We start from the raw sequence: 13,372 nt of genomic DNA, 5'->3' as shown, positions 1-13,372 counted from the left end.
CATATAATGAGGGAGCAGTAGTACCTTCCCTGGTTTATCTGTGTGGTATTTTAGCTGTTCGACTTTCACTGCTACTTGGTCAACACAAAAAAGTTTGTAATAATCTCAGATCTTACTATGTTACAGGAATGTTATATGAAACACACACCGTAAACATCTCTGGAGCTGGAACACAAGTTCTCCTCTCCTAACACAGTGCTCCAACCACAAAACTACAGAGTCAGGATCAGGTCTGTGGTTGCAATTTCGAACTCAACAAGTAACTAATCCTGCTCTGCCAAGGTAAGAATGAAAGGCCTGAGGAGCAGCAGCTAGTTTGGCAGCACAGGCACCTCCCGGGAGATGTGGATATGAATCCCCTAACCATTGGTAAGAATTGAAACTTAATGTTCTTTGCAGGTATGTTAATGGAAAGGCTGTAGTATTGCTTGGCACTGTTGAAAGAATGTCGAGTTCTGTTTCCATGATTTTTAAATGGGGAAAAGGCAAAAGATAGTTCTGGTGTAGCAATGAGAAAGATGTGTCTGTGTGCCCCCGGTTTAAAACCTCAGTGACACTTCTGGCAGATAGTTATCAACATGCGAAATTTCCATTCTATTAAGCCAGTTGAAAATTGGTGGGATCACATCTCATGGTCCATCTTGCCCCTGCTACGTTTTTACCTCCCACCCACCCCCTGTCCCCTCCCCAGTTTGGTTTGGCACCCACAGGAGCTGGCAGAGAGCCAGCCTGGAGTGACAGCCTGGCTACAGATGGACAACTTACTATTTGCGGGTCAAGTCTTGGAGGCACACTGGCTCCCTGAAGCTAAGCAGCACCCTGTTGCAGAGCTCCTGGTGCAAGAGCAAGGTAAGGGCAGCACCAGCCTGAGCAGGGAAAGGTGCCAGGAGCAGCACCTTCCCCAGCCACTGTAACCCAGCAACTTCCATGTGGTGGCATCAGCAAGCGTGTCCATCGAACCACAGCAGGGAACGTGGGTGAGCCGCAGTGTTCTACTCCAGGCTGATTTCTGGGGAGGATTTCCATCATGGTTTACCAAATGATTGTCAAACTCTTGCAACACAGGCTTGTGTTGCTCTTGTCCCACCTCCATTGTACAGGGAAGACAGATGCTGAGCCAGCATGGGGCAGGGGGGCGGGGGGGTGGGTGGGTGTGTGTGGGGGTGTGTGTGTGTGTGTGTGCATGTAGGTGCTGCAAGGGCCTTAAAGATCAGTACTGCCACTGCTGAAGTCACCTTTCTGCTGGGTCCGTCTCTGGAACTTTGTGAATGTAAATGGTACTCGAATAAAATAAACTGATGGCACTATGGTCGTTCTGACTGCTCACTTTCCTAAGCTGTTTCTCAAAAGACAATTTTTAATTATTTTACAATAATTAAAGCCCAAGCTGTCGGTCCCCAGGTTGCTGTAGCTCACGCCTACACTCCCCTTACCCGGCCCTGCGTGAGGAAGGTGCCCGTCATCGCACTCTTGGGCTCCAAAGCCGCTCCATTTTCCCCGGCAGCCGCGCGTGCCCCACGCCGACACCCCTCGTCCCCAACATCGCCCTCACCGCCCCCCCAGACCCACCCCGCCCCTGCCGGCACCTTACCGGAGCCCCCGCTCTCGCCCCCCACCAGCCGCGGCCGAGGCGGTGCCGGAGCGGTAACGCCTCCGCGCAGCCCCCGGCGCCCACAGCGCGGAGCCGGCGTCCCGGGGGAGCAGCTCCCGCCCCCCCGGCAGCGAGAAGCGCTGCAGTAGCCGCCACCTTCCCCTAGACGGAGCCCCGCGGCGCAGTGACAGTGACAGGCGCCGGCTGGGGCTCCCGGGCGGCCGGGCAGCCAGCCGCGCTGCCGGGGCCGCGCCGCCCCCGCCCCGCCAGACATGTTCCCCGGCGCGACGCAGAGCCCGCTCCCTGCCCCCTCCCCGCGGCGGGCGGAGGGCCCAGCGGGCGCGGCGGCCATGGGGTGAGGAGCGGCGGCGGCCGCTGAGCGGCGGGACACGGCGGGGCAGGGTGGGCGCGCAGAGGGCGGCGGGCAGCGAGGCGTGCGCGCTGCGGCGGCGGGCGGCGGTGCGCCGAGGGGCGGTGCGCTCCCCGCCGGCCCCGGCCTGACCTCCGCCCCGCCCCGCCCCGCGGGAGGGGTGCGGGCTGAGCCCGCCGCCCGCCCGCGCCTGTAGTCGCTGCCTGCTCAGAAGTTGGGGCTGGCCCCGGGCGGAGGGAGCGCGATGCCCGGCGGTGCCGCCGCCGCGGCGGCCGCTCGCTGAGGCGCTCCCATGGTGCCGGCGCCCGCCGGGGGGGGCCGCGCCCGCCGCCGCCGCGCCACCGTAACTCGGGGGGAAGTTTCTGAGCGAGTCGGTGAGTACCGGGCGGCGGCTGCGCGCCTCCCCCCGCCCGCCGCGTCCCGCGTGCAGCGGGCGCGGGGCCGCTTCCTCGGGCCGGGTCCGGCTCCTGCCGGGTTCTCCTCCCCCGGCGCCCGGCTCTCGCCCGGCGGTGGCGGGGGGCTTGTGACGGGTGCCCGCGGCCCCGGTCGGTGTCGGAGCGCCCCCGAGGGCGGCTGGCGCCCGGCGTGTCCCGCTGGCGCCCGGCGTGTCCCGCTGGCGCGGGCAGCGCGGCGCCGGACCGGGCCGTGGCAGTGGGCGGCAGCTCCGGCGGCGGCGGGGCGGCCGGGGCGCGAAGTGTGCAGCGGCCCCGGGTGCGGGGGGGTGGCGGGGAAGGGGAGCCCGCCTTGGCGCGCTGGAGAAACCGTTCTTCAGAGAAACCTTCTCCGCAGGGGCTCGGGCTTAAAAGCAGAGCGGGGCGGTGGGGGAGCTGCCGGGGTCTCGGTCTTCCCGGCCCTGACGGACCTGGTCGGAGTTTCTCTTCGGTGTGGTTTATTCCAGTTTATACAACTCCCCCCCTCCCCTCTTTTTTTTTTTTTTTCTTTTTTTAAAAAACAACTTTTCATGCCATCTGTAACTGATTGCCTTTCTTGGGGTGTGTGGTCTACTCCAAGTATTGCACGGGGAAAAAACCTGAGCACAGGCAGTATTTTAAAAAACAAATCGTGCAAATGCTCGGAGCGGTGGTGTGCAACACAGACGGTGTCACTGCAGAGGAGCAGTGTTTTCTCACAGCAGCGTCTTCAGTGATATTTGTTGTAAACTCTCGTGGGGCTACTTCTAGCGATCATGTGTGTGGATGTGCATTAGTTACTCATCTTTTAAGTAGCATCTATCTCGTTCAGACTCTAATGTATTATTAACTTACTCTGTTCAGTCACAGCTTCACTTTCCTCCTCGTGTAGCAATTACAAAAGACCCACATCTGGTCATCTTTCTGTTCGTGGTTAAATCAGAAGTAAGAATGAAGTAATTAAAAAACTGTAGTCCACTGCCTGAGTTGGATTCCATTTTATAAATGCTTTAAGTAAGTGTTTACCGATAGGAAAAATGGTATTTACCTGGTAAAGTGGTGCTTAAGTCTGAAAGACTCTTAGCTATAGCTTAGACTTGGTTGTTCGAATCAGTGATGAAAATGTAAGCTGGGAATAGAATCAATACAAGGAGATTTGGGAAGATTGATTTAAATACTGGTGTTTATTTTAAAAGATGCTGGTTTAAATACTGAGATTAGAGTAGATTGCAACTGAGATGTTTTGTGGTTCTGAGTGAGAAAATGTAAATATTACTGAAAGTTGCTCAGACAGCTTGCAATTTTTAAATGGGAATTTGGTGTCTTTCATCTCCACAACATCTCTGTCTCGCTTTACTAGAGTTGCTACTTGCTGTGTTAATTCAGGACATTAGCATGTTCTGTGGAGAACTGACAAGCAAGGCAGCAGGCAGTGCTTCTCAGGAGGCATTTCTAAAACTGCCAGTAAATGGTAGTGGTACTTCTGTTAAATATGTGAAAATAATTGCTGTAATTTATAGAGGAGTCATACATATCCCCCAAATATTTTGGAGTGAAATTCTCCAGGTATGTTTTCATCGCCACAGGCTGTCTCATAGTCTCCTGGTGTAGATGCTTTTGCACAGCAGCAGTGCAGCAGCACGCAAATGTATAAAACCAGGGGCTCTATGGAAGTGTTATTTTCTGTAGCACAGTGAAGCATAGGTGTCTGTGCCACGCTGGGTGTGATCCAGAGTTGTATGGAGCTGATTCTGCATGTTTTTACTAACTGAAGTAGCATGTGCTACTGTGTGTGACCTCTTGTGCCCGTTTCCAGTAGGGAAAGCTCAAATAAATCCTTGACGGCAATTCCCCTGTTTCTGGGTTGATATCTTTTTTCTGTGATCTGGAGGCTGAGATAGTATAATATATATTGGTTGTTTTATGGTATAACTTTCAGTCACAGGATTGCTTTCCCTTAACTGTATATACATTTCTGTTAATGTGTTATGAACTAGAGATAAGGCCTTGTTTCGGTCAAGTGAAGCTTCCTTTTGCTGTAGAAATTGTTTTCTATCAAAGCCAGTGTTTATCTTGTGCTACTAATGGGAGCATTGAGCTGAATAAATATAACATTGTGTATCTTATTTGAAATACCAGATTTCTGTGGACAAAATAGAAGCTGTGAATATTTGTCATTGAGAAAGCAATGTAGGCAGAGATGCTTTGATTTTTTTCTTTTTGTCTGATTTTAAAAAAAAGTTTTATCATACACAACCAACACTTGTTTTCAGTCCAGTTGAAGCTCTTGTAATCTTAAGGTGGGTGTCAAATATTTTCAAAGCACTGCAAGTAAATAAAAATGATAGGAGTAACAAGAAGAGGGGATAAAGTTTGTGGGGAAAGGAAGGGCAAGGATACTACTAGTGCAATCTACTCAGTCCACCTGGAAGTCGCTAAATGGTTGATTAGCTAGAGGATGGGGTTCCTTTTAACTAAATCTTCCTTGTTTTTTCACCAAGTATTTATCTGATGGAAAGACAAGTCTTTGGCCCATCAGAGCTGGGATGGTAATTCTGGAAAGCGGGCGGAGAGGCAGCAGGGCTGCCACTACAGTCGTGGCAAAGGCAAAAGGCTGATGCAATGAGATACTAGCTTGGCAGGAGCAATTTATGTCAGGACTTGAAGGAACACTTTGTACTCGAATTGTTTATCACAAGGGAAATCTTTCTTTCTTGCATATGAATCCCAATTTAAGTTCTTTGTATGGGGTGAGTGTTTACATCATTTTGATTCATGAGAGATTAACAAGCATCCTCTTACCAAAGATCGGGTTCTCAATGTATTGAGAAACAATTTTTCACAGTAAATCATAAAGGCTGTTTCCTGACAGGTTAATGTTGTCCATATCACATTTACTGCAGGTAATTAAATGAAAATATGTTTAAGCATGATACTTTGTTGGCCTTTTTGAAAGCAGGTATTCTATTGTAAAGAAAGTTATCACCAGAAACTTTGTGGTTTTATTAATAAGTTAATATAAACTTTGGAAACACTTTACAGTAGCAGGGTGTTTTATGGTAGACTGAGACATAATGTCTTGCCTAAACAAGGCAATGTTCCTTGCCGTTTGCTGAGCACTTTGGAAGTAATGTGAGGATGTAAAAGACAATTAAAATTATTTTTACTGAAGGAATAACTGCTGGAAAACACCATTGTCTAGTCTTCTGCTTCAGGCAGTAATGGTCACTGATGCATGAACTACTTGTATTAAATGTGCATGTGCACAGGCACTTGGTTCAGAGCAACTTTTCGGGTGTAAGGTCCCACATCATTTGTTACCCATGTAGTTAGTAGCTGAAGGATTATAGCAGTAATCGAGTATGCAGGAGCTTAAAACTCCATTTGTCATGCTATTCATATTTATCATGCTAAGCACATTTGTTTCAAAAAAACCCACTGACTGCAATGTTGATATCCGTATCTTCTAAATCATGCTCAGTTTTATAACTTTGAGTTTTTAAGATACTCCAATTTGTAGTGATACAGTCTGCAACATAGTCTTTCATTCTGCTATGCATCCAGACTAGCAGCTGTGTTTCGTGGAAGGGAGTCACTGTGTGGGATTGTGGTCATAAGGGGGAAGGTCATACAGGGCTGCATCGAGGATGCTGGAGATATGGTGGGAACAATGAAGTCTGCGTGGGGAATGCTGATGGCAGGATATGGAGCTCTGGTAAATTTAGCAGAAAATTTTAAGCATTAAAAGAGTAAGCACAGCACCTGTTCTTCTGGTGTGGAAGGGGTGAGGCTTTACCTGGTCTCTCTAAATGGTTACCAAGAAGGAGAAATGAGAATCACAGCAGGGTATCACAGTGCTAGACTGGCTAAGCCTACAGGTGACTACCTAGGGCGGGTGCATGGGAAACTGAACTGAGAATGGGCAGAGAGGATGCTTCACCAGCTTTGCACTCATTAAGGCGAAAGATTTCTGTCTCTGATCACTTAATAAGCTTACTGCTTGTAATCCTAGAACAAAGATGATATGTGAAGACATAAATATGAATTATCAGTTGCATTTGGGTACCATTTAAACACTGGACAATAGCAGGGGTGGAGACAATTAACACTTAAAACTTTAAAAGCTCCTTAAATACTGTCATAAATCCATTACAGCCTTCAAATTCAGTTTATAAGTAGTCAGTCCAAACATGAAGTAGTATTTCAGATGCGCTACAGGGTCATTTTGTGCAATACAGGTTTATCAGCACCTAATACACAATTCTGAGGGGCAGTTGGAAAGAGTTACGTTATTAATAACAACTGTTGTGTTGCATCATTCAAGTGCTTAAATTGAGTTTGGAGTTTGACTGCCTCAGGAGAGAGTGAGATTGGTAAAACCTGGACTTTTGGTGGGAGAGAAATCAAACCCTGACGTATCATCAGGAGCTGTTCCAGTGCTGTGCTCACTGGCTGTTGGCTTGTTCCTCCAGGCTGTTGTGGTATTGCTGTACTGGGCTCAGTACACCAGCTTTTGCAGTGACTTTTGTTAAGGTCTGGGCAGCCGGGAATTTGGGGAGAGGTATTTTTTAGCCTGTTCCTCTCCAGGTAAAGGCAGTGGCTGTTTGTAGCCATGAAAAATCTGCTACATCTATAAAATGCTCATTCAAATCCTCCTGGTCTGGCTCCATATTCCAGCGGATGTCTAGGTTGTGTTGACGGTACCCTGTAGGTAGAAACTGTACCTGTGTTAGTTCTGTGAACAGATATCTGTGTACCTGATCAGTATGCAGCAGTTTTGGATTTTAATCTGTACATCGTTCATTTCTACAACTTTACTGGTATAGCCAAACAGCTCCTCCTTTGCCTGTTGGAGTCTGGGGATTGGGTAGTGGTAAGTCTGACTCTCTTTTGAGAGTCTGTAGGCCAGGAGAAACAGCCTGAAAGAACCAAGAAATTTTATTTCAGCTGTCTCGGTTAAATGAGCGTGCTTGGCAGTTTTTGCTTCACTTCATGAACTGCATGCCTTATTCCCAGTTGCTCTCCAATGTTCAGCTAGCAGCCTGGTTTCTGCTGTGTTTCACAGTTTCTCTTTTTTTGCCTGCCGTTTTCACACACACAGGAATTTCTGACCATGTTACCTTGAGAATGAATTGGTGCAGTGGGCTCTTCCTTATCACGTGACTGCAAATACTGTTTGCATTTGGTACCAAATGCTTACTAACTTGTGTTTGCTCAAGAACCATGTTATGGATGTACTTTGTAATTATTTTGAGCAATGCCTTGTGTACTGGTTTCATCCGAAAAAGCTTAGACTGTTCCTGAGATTGCTAGTAGCTCTATGTGATGCTGTAAAAAGTGAGTGAAAAGAAAGCAGGATTTCATCTAGATGGTGATTCTTGTCCCTTGCTTCTCATGAGTTGAAGAGAGACTGACTGTGATTACATTTGGGATCAAGCTTTATCTGTTCTGCCTGGAGTAAGAAGGTCTGGGATGAGGATCAGGAGAAGAAAAGCAATTGGAAGCAATGAGTTGCTCTGTCTTTGGTTTTAATTACTTTTTATGGCTGAGCCTAGTAAAGTATGTCCAGGGAACACTATGGAACTTTTACTTACAAGAAACCCCCAAGGAAAACTATCGCTGTTGTAATGACTGTGACAGTTTGAATTGGGGCACAGAGCAGCTCTAAGGACAAAGTGAGATGTTAAACAGAATATGATGCAGTCAGGACTCCACAAGCCCATCTGTACAGCGTGTAAACAGCATGTGCAGATCAAACCCAGGGATCTGTGCTTACACTGGGTCTTTCTTTGGTCTTCCAGTTCGAGTCCTGGCTTTTGTAGGGTATAAGCTAGGGACCGTGCTTGCTGCAGTGAGTTGAGCCACCAGAAGGGATGATATGCAGCCTGCAGTGGGAAATCCTGTTCTTTTTTTTCCTGAATTGTTTGCAGTTTGGGGCTTATCCACACACATAACCAAAGCACATGCAGCTGAAACTTTTCAGACTTGTGCTTGTTCCAGACAGTGCCAGCGTGCTGGTCCAGTACATGTGAATGGACTGTACTTGTGGCCACAACGTTACTGCAATGTGAGATCAGAGGGAGTGTTGAGACGGTCATTTTAGGTTTTTTAGGTGTGATTTCTGACCTTTGGAGAGCAGCACTGAGCCTCCGGGTCTGCTTGTGCTGGGGGGTGCTAACAAACACTGCACAGGAGAGATGCTTGTTATGTGATACGGTCACTGCTGGCCTCCTGTACGTCGGCCAGTTCTGCCAGTGCAGGACAGTGTGTACGGCACGGAGGGATTGCAGCCCAGGATGGGGAGAAATGGCCCCTTCACCTCCCTGTGAGGAAGGCTATTTTTGTGGAACTGTGTGGTGAGCTCTGGTATCTTCCAGAACTAAGGTGTATTTAATAAGGGTGGCCATATTTCAGAAACTATTTCAGAAAAAGCAGTCACTGTTGTAAAACAGCCTGTGCTTTGTTTTACTGCTGGTTCTTAGCTAAGTATTTTGCTTGTATAGCTAATTTCCTTGAAATAATAGGTAGCTTTGAGAGAATTAATTTCTTTGATTGTACTGGGTCCATACACCTTTCCTTGGTGGTGTGTAATTTATCTACCACAAGGCATACATGAGTGTGCTAACTACAGTGGATACTGCTTTGGCTGAGCGCAGGGATGCTGGAGGTGATGGTAAGAAAGGATGGCATTCACCCATTTAAGTGTGGTGAGTGGCATGCCTAACTTGCATCAGAGCAAGGAGGAGAGTAAAAATACTTGTAGGAAGGTGCTTTTTACATCATTGATTTTTCAGGCTTATGGTGTATAACTGTAAAACCTGTATCTCATGTACAAGGGAAATAAGCAACACATAGTGCCCTTGTATTGTGAATCCAGCTTATGGCACAGATGAATGCACTTAATGCCATGGTGGAAAAAGTAATGCTGTTTACTGTTGTGCCCATGCATTTATGCAGCCTGTTCTATTGCTTTTTTCCAATTATAAGAGTTAATGTATTATTAAAGTAACCAAAAGTATTGTGAAAAATCATTTGCAGGTCCATTTTCCTCTTCTGTTGCATTACTGCAGGTGGAGGGCTCTCTCTGTAAGAGCCCAAGGGAGTTTTATGGATCCAGTGGGAATAAAAAGACCCCATCTGTCAAAAAGGAAGGACATAGGATTTAGGAAGAGACACTCCTCCTGACTAACTGTTCACATTAACGTGGAACAATACAGTGGATATATTAATACGGAAGCTTCTGTAGTCGTATGCCTGTTCTGTATGCTGAGGTATGAATTTCAGATAAAATTCATTTTTTATTTGGCTTATTATTTGAATGTCATTTCAAGCCTAACGAACCCAAGAGCCTGATTAACCTCAGGAGATATCAAGAGTAGAAGAGGGAAGAAATTTTCCACAGTAGGTGAACATGTTCTACAGGTGTTTCAGTTTGGTAAATCATGCAGAAGAGGAAAGGAAGTTTTAGGTGGGAGGAATCAAGAACAAGGGACTACATAAAGATTGTGAATAATTTCTGAAACAAAATGGAATATGTGTAATTAGAAAGATCAGGACATGAAAGCCTGGGGAACTGTTGGATGATATTGGAAAGACTAAAGTTATAGACTCTGAACTGTTTGGTTCCACTGGTTTAATGAGAAAACTGAACATTGTATGACCAGTAATCAAAAGTACATGTTTAAGACTTAAGTGTAGTGATTTGTTTAAGGATGTTTGAGGTGGCTGGACTAAAATATTGTAAAAAACCCAAAACCCTCAAGATGATTTGAAAACTCAAATGTAACTTGAATTGCACCCAGAAGTATATTTTCATATTGATTTTTTTTAAAAAAATAATTAATTTTTATTATGGTAAAAATTATGCCACCTGATGGCTAGAGCTGTGGTACGAGTAGAGATGGTTTTATTGGAAAGAAATAGTTAGGTCTCATTTTGCCAGAGGCTTGCATTGCTATGCTTTCCAAATAGCATAGTGGTTGCAGTGTTTTGTAGGAGCCTGTCATTGCAACAGCTTGTAAAAAACACAGGGAACAGAAAGATGGTATTTTTGCATCAGAACAACTGATGTCTTTCACCAACTCACTTTATATGTAGTATACATGCTGTTTGTGTGTATTGTGCTTTTTGTTTTATTTACTGATGCTGAAGTGTGGAAAAAAAAAAATGTCAATAAAAATGACTGGCACCATTTGTTGTTAGGGTTGAAACAAGAGGTGTGTGTCTCACTAGTTATTTATTTGTCTGGATTATTTTTAAGTGATTTTGAACGGTTCCTGACAAGGAACCTGATCTGACAAGAGCCTGTGAGTTGGTAATCCTATCTGTATGAAGCAGAAGTGTGCTCTTATGGGCAAAAGAACCATCCCTCCCACCCTTTACATTTCAGACACTGGCACTGACCAGATATCTTGAAAATTAGCATAAAAAGTACATTCGCTGCTGTTCAGGCTGAGCAGTGCTTCAAAGCAGTGGCCTCAGCTGTGGCTTCTGGCTCTGCCGATCACACAGCTGTCTGGTCTTGGGGCTGTTTGTTTGCTCCATTTGGGGTGGCCAGGCTCCTCTGCCCCTACAGCCACACACCAAAACTTTTGCTCAGCTGAGAGCAGGAGTCAAACAGGGGTTATTAAAGTAATTTATTTTTTTTATGTAACTTTGAACCCTTAAACACCTTCTATTGGGGTACAAACCATTTTAGAAATGTATTAGGTTTATATTACGGTGTATGTTAACATCCTTTACGTTGTCGGTTTTTGTAGGCTCTGTAGGTTGAAAATTTCTGTAACCTACTAGGGTGACATCCATTAGACATACTGGCTCTTACTCTGTCGAATAGTTACCATGACCTGGCCTGCCAGAGAAGGTGCAAACTGACGGACGGCGAGGGGAGGGAGGAATGCTCTGCATCTCTGCTGTGTCAGTGTCAGTACTGGCCTTGAGGGAGAAGGCAGCAGGTTACTTGCAGAGGCTTCTGTAGAAGGCTTTCTTATTTTCTTCTGGTTTTAAGCAGTCATATTAAACAATTGACAAAGCCAAATATCACAACCGTGATCCTTAGCTTACTGGGCATCTAGTCAAATTTCAGCACATCTTTGAGAGAACAATCCATGAGTAAGAAAAATGCATGCGGATTATTGAACTGCATGCTTCCTTTTTGTATACAGAACATGTTGAGCCTCATGTTATCACTATATTTAATAGTCCTAGCAAAGTTACTTCCTTTGCTTTATTCCAGCTCTTCTGACTGAAAGTTAGTTTTCAGTTTTTGGTAGGATTTTGAGTCGTGTGGCTTAGGGAAAGCATGGAGGGACTGACAGAGGCTTCTTGTACAGGATGAATGAGCAATCCTTATCTCTTGTCACATCACTGTGCTTTAGCAGGGTGGCAGTGGTGGGCAGTGGCAAAAGCCTGTGTTTGTGGTGTTGCTTCATATCCGTAGGTTGGTGTTTTCCAGATGTTCTAATAATTACTCCCTGCTTTAACAATGCAGATAGGTGCTCTTAAAAATGTTATTAAAATTCCCCGTCAGAAGCAGCACTGTTGTTCAAAAGCTGTGGCTTGTGGAGCACTTCCAGACAATGCAGACTGCAGCCAGCTTGAGGAAAGTGCTGAGCTGTGCTCGGGCCAGAGGAGACAGCGGCCAGTGCTTCAATCGCCCGTCCAGCAGCCTGTGAGCACAGCTGCCTGTGTGCTGTCCCCTGTCCCTCCCCAGCCCCTCTCTCTGGGCTGCTGAGCAGAAATTGAAGTGTCTCTGAGTTTGTGCTAATGTATGTGGACTGAGCAATTGGTTTCCTCTGACACCAGTACAGGAGAAGCAGCTGATGATAAAGCCCACGTGTTAAGTATCCCTAAGACAGCAGAGCTGCAGAAGCTGGTGGAGGTGGAAAGTCGCTAGTAGAGAATAGCAGGAAGCCTGAACAAGCAATCATGTATTCATTATGGCAATTACTGGACAGAAATAGGGCATCTTCTGGGAGAAGATTAATGTTAATCTACGTTTTGTTCTGTTGGTGCAGCTCGTAGTGCAGGTGACTGGCAATCTTCTGTAGGTGCTGTAATCGCACAAAGGATACCAGAGGACTTCAGACATTTGAAAAGCAACAACATAAAAGCACCAGAAGCCCATTGACCAGGCTTGGTCAATTGGAATCAATCAACCAAATTGATTCTTCATGTCACATAAGCTTTGGGGGGGATGCATTAAGGGCGTGAGACATGAAGACTAGACTAATTCTAACACTGTAGATCAAGGATGGAGGGTATCTAATTCTAAGGGAACAGCATGGGCCTTTTTGCTTGTTCTACATTATAAATAGTTGATTATTGGCAGCTTTGGCTTTGGGCCTTGACTTTCGACCCCCTGCTGCTTTTACCGTTCATTCCTTTGTCTCTGTCTTAGCAGAGCCACTTCAGTCAGTACAGAAAAGGACTAATGCCATTTATGATGTTGTTTTGTCATTCAAACAAACAGAGCCATTCATATTCCCAGACTTTCTTCCCAGACCTGTGTGTGTCTGGTGGGTGAGGGATGATGCTTTCAAAACCATCCAGGTAACTCCTTTCTGAGGAGTGACATGGCGCCTAACTGGGCTATAGGTAGGGAACTTTCTGCAGATAGTGTTACTAACTTTGGATGTACTTTATGTAGTGTTAGTATTTCTGGTTATTGTTTGGCTCAAGAATGTATCTATCCATGGACTTAAAATGCTGGCTGCTCTTCTTCCCTTATTGCCAGCAAGTCGCTGTGTAGAACAGTCATTTGGTCATAATGAATCTAAGCAAATGTTGAAATAGTGAAGTGCCACATGAACCATTAGAATTAATTGTCATGGAATCAAGAAGACCCACAACAGTGGTGTTTCATCTTCAGCTATTAATACAGTTGGGCATTGAGAAGTTATGAAGGAAATTCAAAACAATCTCTCCAAGTTTTGCCAAGATTACTTGATGGAATCACTTGTTGCCATATGCTGATGGTGAATGAGAGAGAACTGCAGCCAC

General features: G+C 46.0%; 1 protein-coding gene across 3 annotated transcripts in view; it reads left to right on the top strand.

Annotated features, from left to right (window-relative positions):
* The first annotated feature begins 2,189 nt into the window (after window positions 1–2,189).
* The window catches only part of GHR (growth hormone receptor), a 125,430-nt gene continuing 114,247 nt past the window's right edge, over window positions 2,190–13,372 (top strand). For 2 of the 3 annotated variants that reach the window (XM_055790398.1, XM_055790396.1), the window contains exon 1: window positions 2,191–2,335. The gene's annotated coding sequence lies outside the window, so the exon portion shown is untranslated. Of the gene's footprint in view, window positions 2,336–13,372 lie in introns of all 3 variants that reach the window. The other variant, XM_055790395.1, reaches the window with a different exon arrangement.

The sequence above is a fragment of the Falco peregrinus genome, chromosome Z, assembly GCF_023634155.1.
Source record: "Falco peregrinus isolate bFalPer1 chromosome Z, bFalPer1.pri, whole genome shotgun sequence".
In the NCBI taxonomy this organism is placed as follows: Eukaryota; Metazoa; Chordata; class Aves; order Falconiformes; family Falconidae; genus Falco; species Falco peregrinus.
This window is presented reverse-complemented; position numbering and strand designations above follow the sequence as displayed.